Consider the following 13,728-nt stretch of genomic DNA (forward strand, 5'->3'; position numbering starts at 1 on the left):
GTGATGCCTCCAGCTTTGTTCTTTTGGCTTAGGATTGACTTGGCGATGCGGGCTCTTTTTTGGTTCCATATGAACTTTTAAGTAGTTTTTTCCAATTCTGTGAAGAAAGTCATTGGTAGCTTGATGGGGATGGCATTGAATCTATAAATGACCTTGGGCAGTATGGCCATTTTCACGATATTGATTCTTCCAACCCATGAGCATGGAATGTTCTTCCATTTGTTTGTATCCTCTTTTATTTCATTGAGCAGTGGTTTGTAGTTCTCCTTGAAGAGGTCCTTCACGTCCCTTGTAAGTTGGATTCCTAGGTATTTTATTCTCTTTGAAGCAATTGTGAATGGGAGTTCACTCATGATTTGGCTCTCTGTTTGTCTGTTATTGGTGTATAAGAATGCTTGTGATTTTTGCACATTGATTTTGTATCCTGAGACTTTGCTGAAGTTGGAAACAGCATTTCTTTTGAGGAGTTTTTCTGTGAATGGGAGTAGAGAAAAGAAAAATAGCTGAAGGAAGATGTGGGGCAAATATTTTTTGTTTGTTTTGGAGATTAAGGAAATCAGAGTGTATTTATTGATGAGAATGATCCAATGGAAAGCTGAAAATTCTAATGCAGGAGAGAAATGATGATTTTCTGCAGCAAAGTCCTTAAGTAGGCAAGAAGAAATGAGATGGGAGCCAATGTTCAAGTTATTATCATTAAAAATATTATTGCTACTTTTTTGCTATTATTCCTTTCAGTACAAATTTTCAAATGATCTTTGGCTTGCCTGATTCATGTGAATCTGTTTCTACTGTTCTATGCAGAATTTTCTAGCCATTTGCTGACCACCATCATAATGAGCCTTTCACTTTGATAAATCACAGTTTGGCGGCCAGGATGGAGCCTTAATCCTACCAGAGTCCCTCAACATTTGGGATAAAGTTTCTAAACGGAGAGGAGCCTAGAATCTATAATAACAGCTAATACTTTTATAGCATCTATGTGCCAAGCACTGTAGTAAATACATACATGTATATATGTATATGTATTTATCAAATTGGGTACATATATACACAACCTCATTGGGTTATTGTGATAAAAAAATGAGTTGATATATATAACTCATATTATTATCACAGTAACCCACTGAGGTATATGCTCTGTTATTCTCATTTTACAGATGAAGAAACTGAAATACACAGCTAATAAATGGGGGAGCCAAGAGACATGAACCCAAAGTCTTGGGCTCTGGAGTCTATATACTTAACCCCACCATAAATCTTTTCCTTTTCTGAGCAAGAATTCATTTAAGGCCATGATGATAATGTCAAGGTTCACTGAACTTAGCTCAGTCTCTGAAGAGAGGAACACAAGCTTAGTTCCTCATTACACTGTCCTGAGAAATCTTCGTAAATCTCACAAAGACCCCTCAGATTAATGTCATTTTCTTATGGGTCATTATTAATGAATTTGTCTTTGTCCATAAACAGGTAAAGTATAATATGCCTTTTTCAAGATAAGAATCTGACTTTTACCGTAGATTTACACTATTTCTATGAACACCCCAACCTGCCTTTTAAAAATATTTTTTACTCAAGTATTACATTCAGAAAAGTATCATAAATGCATAGTTAGATAAATCTTCACACAGTGAGCAAGCCCACGTAACTAGTACCTAGATCAAGAACCAGAACATTATTAGCACCCCAGTGTCCCCTTCTTGCCAACTCTCAGTCACTATCCTCCCAAAGGTAACTACTATTAGTTTGTTATGTTTTTGAACTTAAACCCAAACTATTAGATTGGTATAAAAGTAATTGCGGTTTTTACCATTGCTTTTAATAGCAAAAACCGCAATTACGTTTGAACCAATCTGATACTTTTAAATTAACCCCTACTTCCATTAACAATCGACACATTTCTTGCCTGATTTTTTCCAACTCATTCAAGGATGAAAGCTAAAATTGTGTCATGTCCTGCTCACCTAAATGACCACATTTTGTTCTGAGTTTTTATTTGAACTATGTTTATGTGATAAAATAATAAATAATAATAGTAGCCACACTTATTGAGCACTTACTATGTGCCAGGTAAGTGTTTTACTTGTCTAATCCCTATAACAACCCTAAGAGGGTGGTATTATTATTTTAATTTTTACTTTTCAAAAGAGGAAACTGAAGCGCAGAGAGATTAGGTAACCTTCCCAAGGCCACACAGTTAGCAAGTGGCAGAATTAAGGTAATTTTTTTCTCCCTTTGAAATATGTTTGGCCATATGTACATCAGACAAATATATCCTAGTTCATCTAGATGCACTCTTGTTATTATAAGATTAGTTTTAATGAATTATTTAAGTACACTTATCTATTATATCTGATTATAGTTTAATTGCAGTCCGCACTGAATTCCCCCTTGTACAGTCAATTCAAAATTTAGAATCCATTGTTAACCTTCTTGGATTTAATTGTGTCCTGTTTCATGCATCAGATTAACAGGTTGCTAGCTACTGTTCCCAATGTGTAGAATACAGAATATTTATGTTACATCCCTAGAATTTTTTTCAAAGGCATTTTGGTTGATCCATATTATTGTCCCTTTAACTAACATGGTTTGTCAGTTAGAATACTTTTGGCTGCAAGTAAGAGAACACCCAACTAAACGTATTTTAAACAACAAAGATTTATTAATAAATCTCACATAACAAGAAGTCTTAGGTTAGGCAGTCCCAGGCTTGATTCATTAGTTCACTGAGGTTATCAAGGACCCTATTTTTTCCCCATCTTTCCGCTCTGGAACCTCCAGTTTATTAGGATGATTCTTCTCAGGGTTGCAAGATGACTGCAGCCATTCCAAGCATCACATCATGACACAGCTGTATGCAAAGCCGGAAGAAAGGAGCTGCAAGGGAAGGCTGCCCTTTCCTTTTTTACAAAAGAAACTTTCTGAGAAACCCCAGCAAACTTCCCCTTATGTCTCATTGGCTAGAATTGTTCCATGTGGCCACTCCTAGCTGCAAGACAGGCTGAGATAACAATAATTAACACTCCCAGCCTCTGTTGGGAGAAGAAAGGTGTTTATTGGGCAATATGTTGTTAGATAGGTAACCACCATTATGTGCTTCACATAGATAATTTACAGCTAACCTTAATGTCTTAGAAAGGATATAGATGAAGAAAGGCAATATTAACTACACCCATAGTATATTGGATGTGTAAGCTGAAATGTTGCCTTCCTATGACTTGTCAGTCTGATAGTCTTGATGCTACTGTATTTCTGAAGTCTCACCATATGGTAGGACTTTCTAAGTGTGTCACAGTGAATTTGCTCCATATTGGCTGGAAGTTTCAGGAAAATAGAATTTAGTTTAATAGAAAGAAGTATATTTCTGATAGAGCTGGTTGTTTCCAGAAGGTTTGAAACACATATCACCAAAATGTTTAAGTAGAGTGCTTCAGTTTACAATAATAACAATAATAATTACCATAATAATATATAAATTCTCAATCAAGAGATACTCAGCCTCCTGTCAAAAACAAATGAATTTCTGTAGAGGGAATTCATGTAGAGCTTAGATAAAGAATTAGTGTCTATCTATGATTTATAACCTTTTGTATCTTATTTCTTATTAAATACTCAAATAATTATTTTTCTCTTACCATAATAAAAACAAATAAACAAAAATGCCTGTTTTCCAAAAATGTGCATATATATTTTCATAATATTGTACTAATATTAGGTTGGTGCGAAAGTAATTGCTGTTTTGCCGTTAAAAATAATTGCAAAAAATGTAATTACTTTGGCACCAACCTAATAATATTAAGTACATACTTTATTGCTATGATATTATAAAACAAGGAGATCATTTTTTAAAAATTGAAGTAGAGTTGTTGAGAGCAAACAAATTATACCAGGTCAAGGTAAGCTGGGTAGATAAAAAATTATCTGTATTAACAGGTGGCATGAAGGTTCAACCTGAAACTCTCATGAAACTGCAATTTTATTAGTGGCAAGAAAGGAAGAATGGTGAATAAAATACAATACTAGATAAGTTCCAGCAGAAATACTTACATAAAAATAAATACACATGCCAGTAGGTGGGGAGAAGAGTGGATTCTGAGACACACAGGGGCTACAAGGTTAATGATAGCTTGTCAAGGTGACTTAGATGGAAAATATATGGCAGATATGATTAGGTGAATTGGCGTCCTGACAAATGTGGATCTGAGGAGAAAAAGGGAGAGAATATCCTAATGAAAGCCTGGTATCCCAACTGGATTACATCTGTATTTGTTTCCTTACCGGACACTTCCTTCTCTGTCTTCTCTTTATTTTCTCCTCCTGAAAACTCTCCTTACTTTTGTTTCTCTCTTTCTGCCCTCTTCCACTTTCGTTTCTTTTTCTTATCTTTTCTTCATCTCTTCTCTTTGCCAGTGATACCCAATGATGTCCTCAGATGATTGTTCAGCATTCCTGGTGGCTGCAAGGTCAGAGATCTCTGGTTATGAGCAGGGTTGGAAAATGTATTAGTAGCAATATGTTTCAAGCAAAGGTTTAACTTTGGAAAATAATAAAACATGAATCTTAGTACGAAGATGAACAAATAGTTCTTGGAAATAATAAATGGCTATGACTGAACTCAAGTGGTATACAACTCATACACAATTCATGCATGTTCCATATACAGGAAGTATAGATATGGGGATCTGACAAGTGTACAACCAAAAAGTTAACTGGTAATTTATACATGCTGTAAGGAGCAAGTTCAAAATCCATGGTCCCTTATCTCCTATATAAACCATTCACAATCTCTGCTGATTGCCTCTCCTAATTGCAGCAGTCTTTAAATGTAGTTGTCAGGACTGCCTTCTATCTTACTCTCATGATGGTGGATCGCTTGTTTATACTGTCTTGAATTCTGTTCATCTCTTGGTGTTTTCTGACTGTACATTGTGAACAATGTAAGAAAAATTTTAGTTGCTTTATTTCTATAGGTTAAAGATATAAATAATTAATTATGCTTTAATTAGAGAGGGAATCAATGCTTTGTAGTATCCAAGGCTAAGGAACTAGACAATATTACAAGCAAAGGTTCTGTTGTTTAAAATTCACAAACCTGAAAGTATCTGTTTTTTAAAAAGGCGATTATTTTTAGAAGAGAAAAATAATTATTTTCTCTTAAAGATAACATGTTTGTCTCTGATCTCTGAGATAAATATGAAAAATTCTATGGACCAGTAACTAAAATTTTTACTTGTGTCAATATTAGTAATTGTTTTAGGCTACTTATATTTAACACTGTTTCTTAGAATATCTAAAGGTTGTACTATATTTTTAAGAAAATTTTCAATCTGCAATGTGTTCAATACAAATGTGTACTTACATGATATAATAAAAACCATGTGAATCCATTTAAAAGGAAAGAAATGGCCAAAGAAATAAGTGAAATGCTGTCTATGAAACAGCATAAAATCTTTGCCAAGCCAAGAAGTACAACTTTTTTTTTCTAAATGGTGGCTATTGAAAACAGATGTGACTTAAATTTCTCCAAACAGCACCATTTGACATATTAATTCTGGTGGGCACTTTTGGAATGTTGGGTAGTTGAATGTTCAGTGGAGCATTTTGGCCCAGTGAAGTTGTTTCCATATTTAAAGGTGTAAGTGAAACTTTTAAAGTACTCTACTATATTTTTACCTAAAAACTGCGTTATGTTTTCTGATATTGCGCTTTCACTCCTTTTAGCAACATGTTTATGTAGTAGAATCAGTGTGTCATATTTTACATTAGGAAAAAAATACGCTCTACAAAGGGCAAACAGCTTCCTTTTGGATTCTATGTACCTAATCTCATCAAAGAAACTTCCCCTTCTTGCCCATCACCTCCATCCCCAAACATACTCGGATACTCAGAGACCTGGGATTCAGACAATCTGAACTCTGACTCCATGGAATCTCTTCTTTGTGTTTAGGCTGGAGGAAGGTTAAAATAGTTTTCCTTTTCTTGGAATTGCAGTTTCTGTGCATGTTTATAGGTCCTGTGACTTGACTCGTAAGAAACGTTCCTACTGAGTTTCAGACTTTAGAAAACTTTTTCTCAGTTCAGATCGGGGAGGAGACACTGCAGCCATATCCTGGGCAAAATGACTCTCCACAGTTTTCTTGAAATTATCAAAACACCATTAAGAGTTGGGGCTGTCTGGGTGTAGTGGCATATGCCTATAATCCCAGCTACTGAGGAGGCTGAGACAGGTGGGTCTCTTGAGCTCAGAAGTTCAAGACCAGCCTGGGCAACACAGTGAGACCCAGTCTCTTCAAAATATAAAATAGTAATAATAAAAGAACCGAGTATGGTGGTGCACAACTATAATCCCAGGTACTTGGGGGGCTGAGGTGGGAGGATTACTTGAGTCCAGGAGGTAGATGCTGCATGAGCCGTGATTGCACCATTGCAATCCAGCCTGGGTGACAGAGCTAGGACCTGTCTCAAATAAATAAATAAATAAATAAATAAATAAATAAATAAAATAAAATAAAATAAAATAAAATAAGAAAGAGAGCGAGAGATGTGGCTGAGGTGCCTGCTACCCCTAGTGGCCTACTAGTAGAGTGACTGTTTAATCTATCTGTCTAAATTAGTGCACATTGGGAATGAAGAGAGCATTATTAATAATTATTCTGGGACATCAGGCATAAACTGGAAATGTTCTAGCAACCCAGTATTTATGTTGACCCTATCTTTGGGTACCGTGCATCTTGTCAAATTTACTAATTATGCTTATTTTTATGTCTGTCTTTCTCTTATATATTGTAAGCTATTTAAAAACGTAGATCTTTGTTTTAACCATGATTACCTATCAAATGCCTGGAATAGTACTTAGCACATACTAGGTACCCAATAAATCTTGTTGAATGAGTGAAATATTATTGTATAATAGGCCATTTTTTTGTGATTCATTCCTAGGCTAAACGAGAAATATACTCTTGTGAAAGTCCTTTTCCAGGAAGAAATCTATGAGTATGAATAAGATATATTTGAAAAATATACTTTGACCTCCAATAAATGACAGTGTATTACATATTAAAAGCCACATCCTTTTAAGTAGAGTACCACCTGTTTGAAGCTGGTAGATGCATTTTCTTAGAGAATCCTAGACAGTCATAGCTATGAAAGATTATAGTAATCACCTAACCAATCTTTTCATGTCAGCTATGACAGTATGCCATAATATAGTCCCCCTTATTTGCAGTTTCACTTTCTGTGGTTTCAGTTACCTGTGGTACCACGATCTGAAAATACTACATACAGTAAGATATTTTGTAAGAGACCACATTCACATAACATTTATTATAGTATTTTTTTTTTTTTTTTTTTTGAGACGGAGTCTCGCTCTGTCGCCGGGGCTGGAGTGCAGTGGCGCAATCTCGGCTCACTGCAAGCTTCGCCTCCCGGGTTCACGCCATTCTCCTGCCTCAGCCTCCCGAGCAGCTGGGACTACAGGCGCCCACCACCACGCCCGGCAATTTTTTTGTATTTTAAGTAGAGACGGCGTTTCACCGTGTGTTAGCCAGGCTGATCTCGATCTCCTGACCTCGTGATCCACCCTGCCTCGGCCTCCCAAAGTACTAGGATTACAGGTGTGAGCCACTGTGCCCGGCCTACAGTATATTCTTATAATTACTCTATTTTACCAATTGTTATTCTTGTTAATCTCTTACTATGTCCAATTTATAAATTAACAGGATGACTACAGCCAACGATAATTTATTGTCCATTTAAAAATAATTAAGAGTATAATTAGATTATTGGTAACACAAAGGAAGGATAAATGCTTGAGGTGATGGACACCCCATTTACCCTGATATGATGATTATGCATTTCATTCCTGTATCAGAATAGCTCATGTACTCTATAAATACATACACCTACTATGTGCCCACAAAAATTAAAAATTAAAAAAATAAACTTTATCATAGATATGTATGTATAGCAAAAAATCATAGTGCCTATAGGGTTCAGTACTATCTGCAATTTCAAGTATCCACTGGGAGTCCTGGAATCTATCACCTGTGAATAAGTGGGGACTACTGTTTATTGGAATAACACATACTAGTAGTACCTTACTTAGGATCTGACATTTACTATTTGATGGGGTAACCTGATAACAATTCTGCAGGAGACAATGAAGCACTCTCTAAAGATACTATATGAACAATTCTTGCCAGTAGTCACTCCCATTGGGGAATTTGGGAAAGTCATATTCTCCCTCTCCATAAATGCATCAACATTTCTACGTGATGTATGCCCTCTCAGTTTTCAGTATATGCATCAGAGAACCACATTCACATTATTTGGCAGGGTCTCAAGGTTTTATAAAAACATTAGACATTCATATATGAGTTATTTATTTCTATAAAATAGAGGAGGAAAATCTGGAATCATGGGAAAGATGGGGGCAGGTAGATTTTGCTGGCAGTCTTTTCTCATCTTCTCATGTTTCTTCTTGCATTTGCTACAGAGTGGCCAAGTTAGTCTGTTAACCTACATTCATTGCTGTAGGAGTAGGTGCGAGGAAACACTCAGATTGCAGGTATGGAACTGGAAGCCTAGGCCGCTTCGACCTCTTCAGAGCAGTGATAGAAGTAGTGTAGCCAAAGTGAATACAGGTATAAGCCGTAGGCAAAATGCCGACAATTTTAAAAACAGTCTTGAGACAGCCCTTGTGGATGAGCCTTATTTTTCTTCATACCTGCCACATCTTCATTGCCTAATGATTGGGAAATCTTGACAGCCTTCTGCATGCTGACTCAGTGTGTTAAAACCTGTAGGCTTTAGAGTGTTTGCTCAGGTGGAAAATGGGACAACATAAAACTCTTGAAGTCCTTAAGGAGAAATGTGATGGATGAGTAACAATGAAATGTTTGATTCATTCAAGGGAGACCATTTGTTTTTTCCTAATATGTGAGCTTTTTCTATTTCTCTCTATGTAGATGTCCAAATTTCAGAAGTCGGTGGAAAAATTATTGGTACATGGGGACCAAATGTGACCAACTCTGGAGTACTCTGGATCTGATTTTAGTAGCAGCATTGCCTGGGATACGATTGGCTTTAATAGTTGGTGTAACAATCCAGACTATGTACTGCTGTAAAAAGAAGCCAAAGAAGAATATAGCTGACCATTAGTAAGAAATTTCTAAATACCTTGAGAATGATGGCAAATCTCTTGTGAGATCAGCAAATGAATCCAGAAATAATAAATATAATTTATCATGCATATTATATACAGGTGGTATGTTCTCCTTCACATTCATCAACGTTGTAATTAAATTCTAACAAAAGTCAGATTAACACGGCCACACCAGACATATTTTGTTCAGGATTTGGATAAAGCAAAAACTGGAAAGTCACTTCCCCAGACAGAAGCCAAGTGTAATTCACAAAATAACTGTCCTACTTCAGTGTTTTCCTTCCCACCAAGGGTCAGTATTTGTGTGCACCCCATATACTGTCCTAATAGTGTGTGTTGGTCGCAGGTGGGAGATGGTGTATCATTACCTCACACTCACTCCCTAATCCCAGCAACAATGCCAGATAAATGGAAAGAGGAATCCAATAGACTTGCTCTAATCTGAGTCTGTCTTGGGTAAATCTCTTCACCTCATTGGGCTTCATGTTCCTAATCTATAATATAGAAATTGTTATAATCAGATCTACCCACCTCACAGAGATGGTGGAATGATACTTAAAGCAGCAATCATTTATCGAGAGTTTATTATGTGTGTCAGGCTGAATTATAAATGTTTCACACCTATCAACTCATTTAATACTCACCACCTTATAAAGTCCTGATGAGATTACTGAGGCACGAAGAGATCAAATAACTTAGCCAAGGTTACAGGCCTAACTCTGAACCCAGACAGTATGGCCACTAGACCTAAACTCTCAACTCCAGACTACACTAATGGAATCTAATGAAATAAAATAGTGCTTAGAAAGCTGTAAAGCCATGCTATATTCCTTTCCCTTATTTGTTTAAAAGCAAATTGTATCCTTTATACTTTGCACTGTCTCTGAATGAGAGGTATGAGGGGTAAATAACAGTATAGTAAAATCTCATAAATTTTATATCAGTAAATTCGAATTAGCATCTACATTAAATTATAATTCCCCAGTGACAAGATACTGTTACCCTCTATGCAGTATAAAGGTAGTTTGAAATATTACTTTAAAATTGGAAGTGGCTGATACTGTGAGCTGCATACTCCTAAGAATGGGCTTATAAATTGTAATAAAATCAGCAATTTGAACAGCCTCAGATATTTGTCTCTGGGAGGAATGAGATAAACTCTCCAACCTTTTTGTCATTTCAAAATCCTAAACTTTGCACCATAATTCCGTATCCTTTAAAGCATCATGTGGTATACATGTATATATAGGCATAAAATCAATGCTAAACATTAATTTTTAAAATTTAAATTACTGTGGAGAATTCCATATCACCATTTGACAGAGGTTGGAAACCTCCTGAGATGTTAAAGAATCATTATGATTAGAAATCACACCTGTAAATATGTCACTTTTGAACTATTCTCCATAGCTTTCCTACTCTAAGGTTTTCTAGAACACTGGATTTGTATTCCAATCTTTCTCTTCCTCTAATTGGGTATAACTTTGAGGTGATCACTTAGCCCCTATTTCCTCCTTTAGACGTAGGGAGAGGGATAATACATATCTTACTTCCCTATACTTGTAAGATTCAAATGAAATAATTAATAAAAAATTGTACTGAGAAGCAAAAGTAAAACAGAAAGATTTATTGTAAATCACAAGCACTTGGGGTTATTTACATGCTTTTTGGGTAAATAATTAAGCTGCTTTATTTTCTTCCAATTAAAATGCAGTTTAGTTTGAGCTCCATTTTATTCCCCCTCTGCCATTTCCTGATTTGTGAATTGACAAAGTAACTTTAAATATACTCTGGGAGATTCTTTAGTGTAGTGGGGCCATGGTGCCAGACAGAATGAGACTCAATTCCCTGCCCCATAAATCACTGACTATGTGGCCTAGGGGAACTTCCTTAACATTTCTTAGAGTTGGGTTTCTTATCCACAAAATGAAGTTAAAATTACCTTCCTTGCAGGCTTTTTGTAAATATTTAAATAAAATAATGTAATATTTTTGTGAAATATACTGATGTCTGCAATTTACTTTTGAGTGTTTCAAAAAATAAGGTGTATTAATGGATAGATAAAGGAATGAATAGATGGACAGATATATATTAAAGCTAGTATATTAAAATTTTAATGGTACAATTAAGTTGGTAGATACATGGGCATTAACTGTAAAATTCTTTCAGCTTTGCTATATGTTTCAGCGTTTTTATAATAAAATGTTGGATGAATCAGACAATCTTAAGTAAACCACTTTGAACATGGAAAACATTAAAAAAGGTCGCCATTCTTATTGCTTTCTCTTGGGTATAGTCTGAAAATGGGAGCATTCATTCTGCATTGTCGCAAAACAGTTTATCAAAGAAAAAGATTTATAACCAATTAAGCAAATGCTCTATCCTATGTTGTTGTTGTTGTTTTTCAAATGTGCCAGAGAACAGAGGTGTTCATCAGGACTCCAACCTTAGCAGAATTCTACATATGATTTTGATACTGATATGAGGCCTCCTCAACCTGATCAAGGCCAGGTAAACACTGGAACTGATCTGCCAGATAAACTAAGTTTACAGAAGGCACCATAAACAGAAATGCCTCGGGGAAACAAAAAGAACCTTGGGAGATCAAAGAAGTAGTCAGAGACAACAAAGTGAGATGTAATCAGAAGATCAAATTGCACAAATATGGGACGGTTGATGACAGGTAGAGTACAGGTTGATGATCAGTAGAGTACAGGCCAGGCCTGGCGCATTTACACTGGGAGTGCTGTCTACTATTCCTCTCCACCATTTGTTTCCAGGTAGCATCAAGTTAAAACACACATCTAAGGCAGCCTTGGGGAAAGTTAAAACACATCAAAGAGGCAAAGAAGTCCACAAAAGAATGCCAGAAAGATATGGATAACAGTACAAGGATTTGAACCATGTGGATATATAATATATAATATATATATAATATGTAAATCTCTTCTCATCTAATGTTCCTAGTAGCACAGATTCTCTAACAGAGACTTGTGGGAATCTCTTCAATTCATTTCATTGTACTTTAGGAGTAGCTCTGAATAAAGAGTAAGAGGGGTATGCGTGCCATATTAGGCCACAAGTATCAGAAACGGCAGCAATGCTTTTATTGTTTTAAATCGAACAAATCATATATAAAACACTACAAAATCATCTTTTTGTTATGGCATACTAAGTCCTAAAATATGCCCAATTATGATCTCTATATTTAAGGAAGTAATTCTGCATGTGTTTCTGATATGGCTCTGTCTTAATAACATCAAGGCCAGTTAAACCCTGAAACTCATAAAATGGTTAAATTAAAGGGTTGATGAATCAAGGAGAGTGGCAAGATACTTTCTAGTTGAAGTCAGAAAAATTAAATATTGAAACAAATTATAGTATGAAGGGTTTGTTGTAATCTATAGTATTTTTCAAAAAAGAAGGTTAAAGTACTCTAGGTGAATATCCTACTATGAATATTGTTGATGTCTCCAAAAGGCTAAACTCTAGAACTGTCAAATGATTTTGGTTGCCCATTTTTCCCAATTATTTTCTAGATAAACCCTAAAAGTTAGAGAACCGTGCAGGTAGGAGGCACCTTTCTTTTTCTAAGGATTCAGTTTTTCTTAATCTCCCTAGTTACTTCTGTCACCTACCTATTTTTCAAATCTCCGAGTTGACATTCTCATCTTTTCTCCTCTATAATAATCTCTCTTTTTAACTTAATGCTATACAAGCTCTAATTGTGGATAAAATTCATGAGGAAAGCCAAGTATAATGCCCATCACTTAGGCTATGTTCAGTAAATGTCACTCTCCCTTTCCCTGTCTCAAATTTCCTATGGCTAAATCACTGCTATAGTTCTTGTTAAATATGAATACTTATGGACACTTTTTATTTAATGCTTTAACCATTTCCTAAACTTTCCTTGTCTAGGAAAGCCACAAGCGAACTACCATACCTGTCCCAATCTACATATTCTTCTCTTTCAGACTGTTTCCCAAAGTCTGGGGAATTAGGAAGCAGAAATGGACTACAGGTTAACAACTTAATAGAAAACTAAGAGACTTTTAAACCAACTTAAACTATTTAGAAAGGTGTCCAGATGCACTTTGCTCTGAACGTACATTTGAAATATTGACTTTTGCAAGTAATGACTTCTCAGAAGCTAAGGCTCAGATGAAGTTTCCACAGAATTAATGCTTTTTCATGCAAATTCATCACTGTTTTTTTTTTTTATTCAGCTAGCTCACACACACAACCAGGAACTAATAAGCAGAAGTTGAATTCATTCTTGAATTGTCTATGTTAACCTTTTCTAATTGATTTAGCAATTAGATTTGAGTGAGTAGAGGTGAGACTACATATTTGCTACCTCTTCTTCACCCCATCCCCACCTCCACTTTTACGTTTAGCACAAAGTAGCTTATAGCTTTCAAAGTTGTTACAATTGTAGCATGAGCATATAATTAGAAATCCCAATACATTCTGTAAATCTTTGACACAAAGGGGTGCTCCATAGTTTAGTCATGTGAAAAGAATTCACCGTTGCCTTTGTTAGTTATTTTCGTTGTTGTTCTCAT

This window comes from Hylobates moloch, unplaced genomic scaffold (genome assembly GCF_009828535.3).
Source record: "Hylobates moloch isolate HMO894 unplaced genomic scaffold, HMol_V3 SCAFFOLD_7, whole genome shotgun sequence".
NCBI lineage: Eukaryota > Metazoa > Chordata > Mammalia > Primates > Hylobatidae > Hylobates > Hylobates moloch.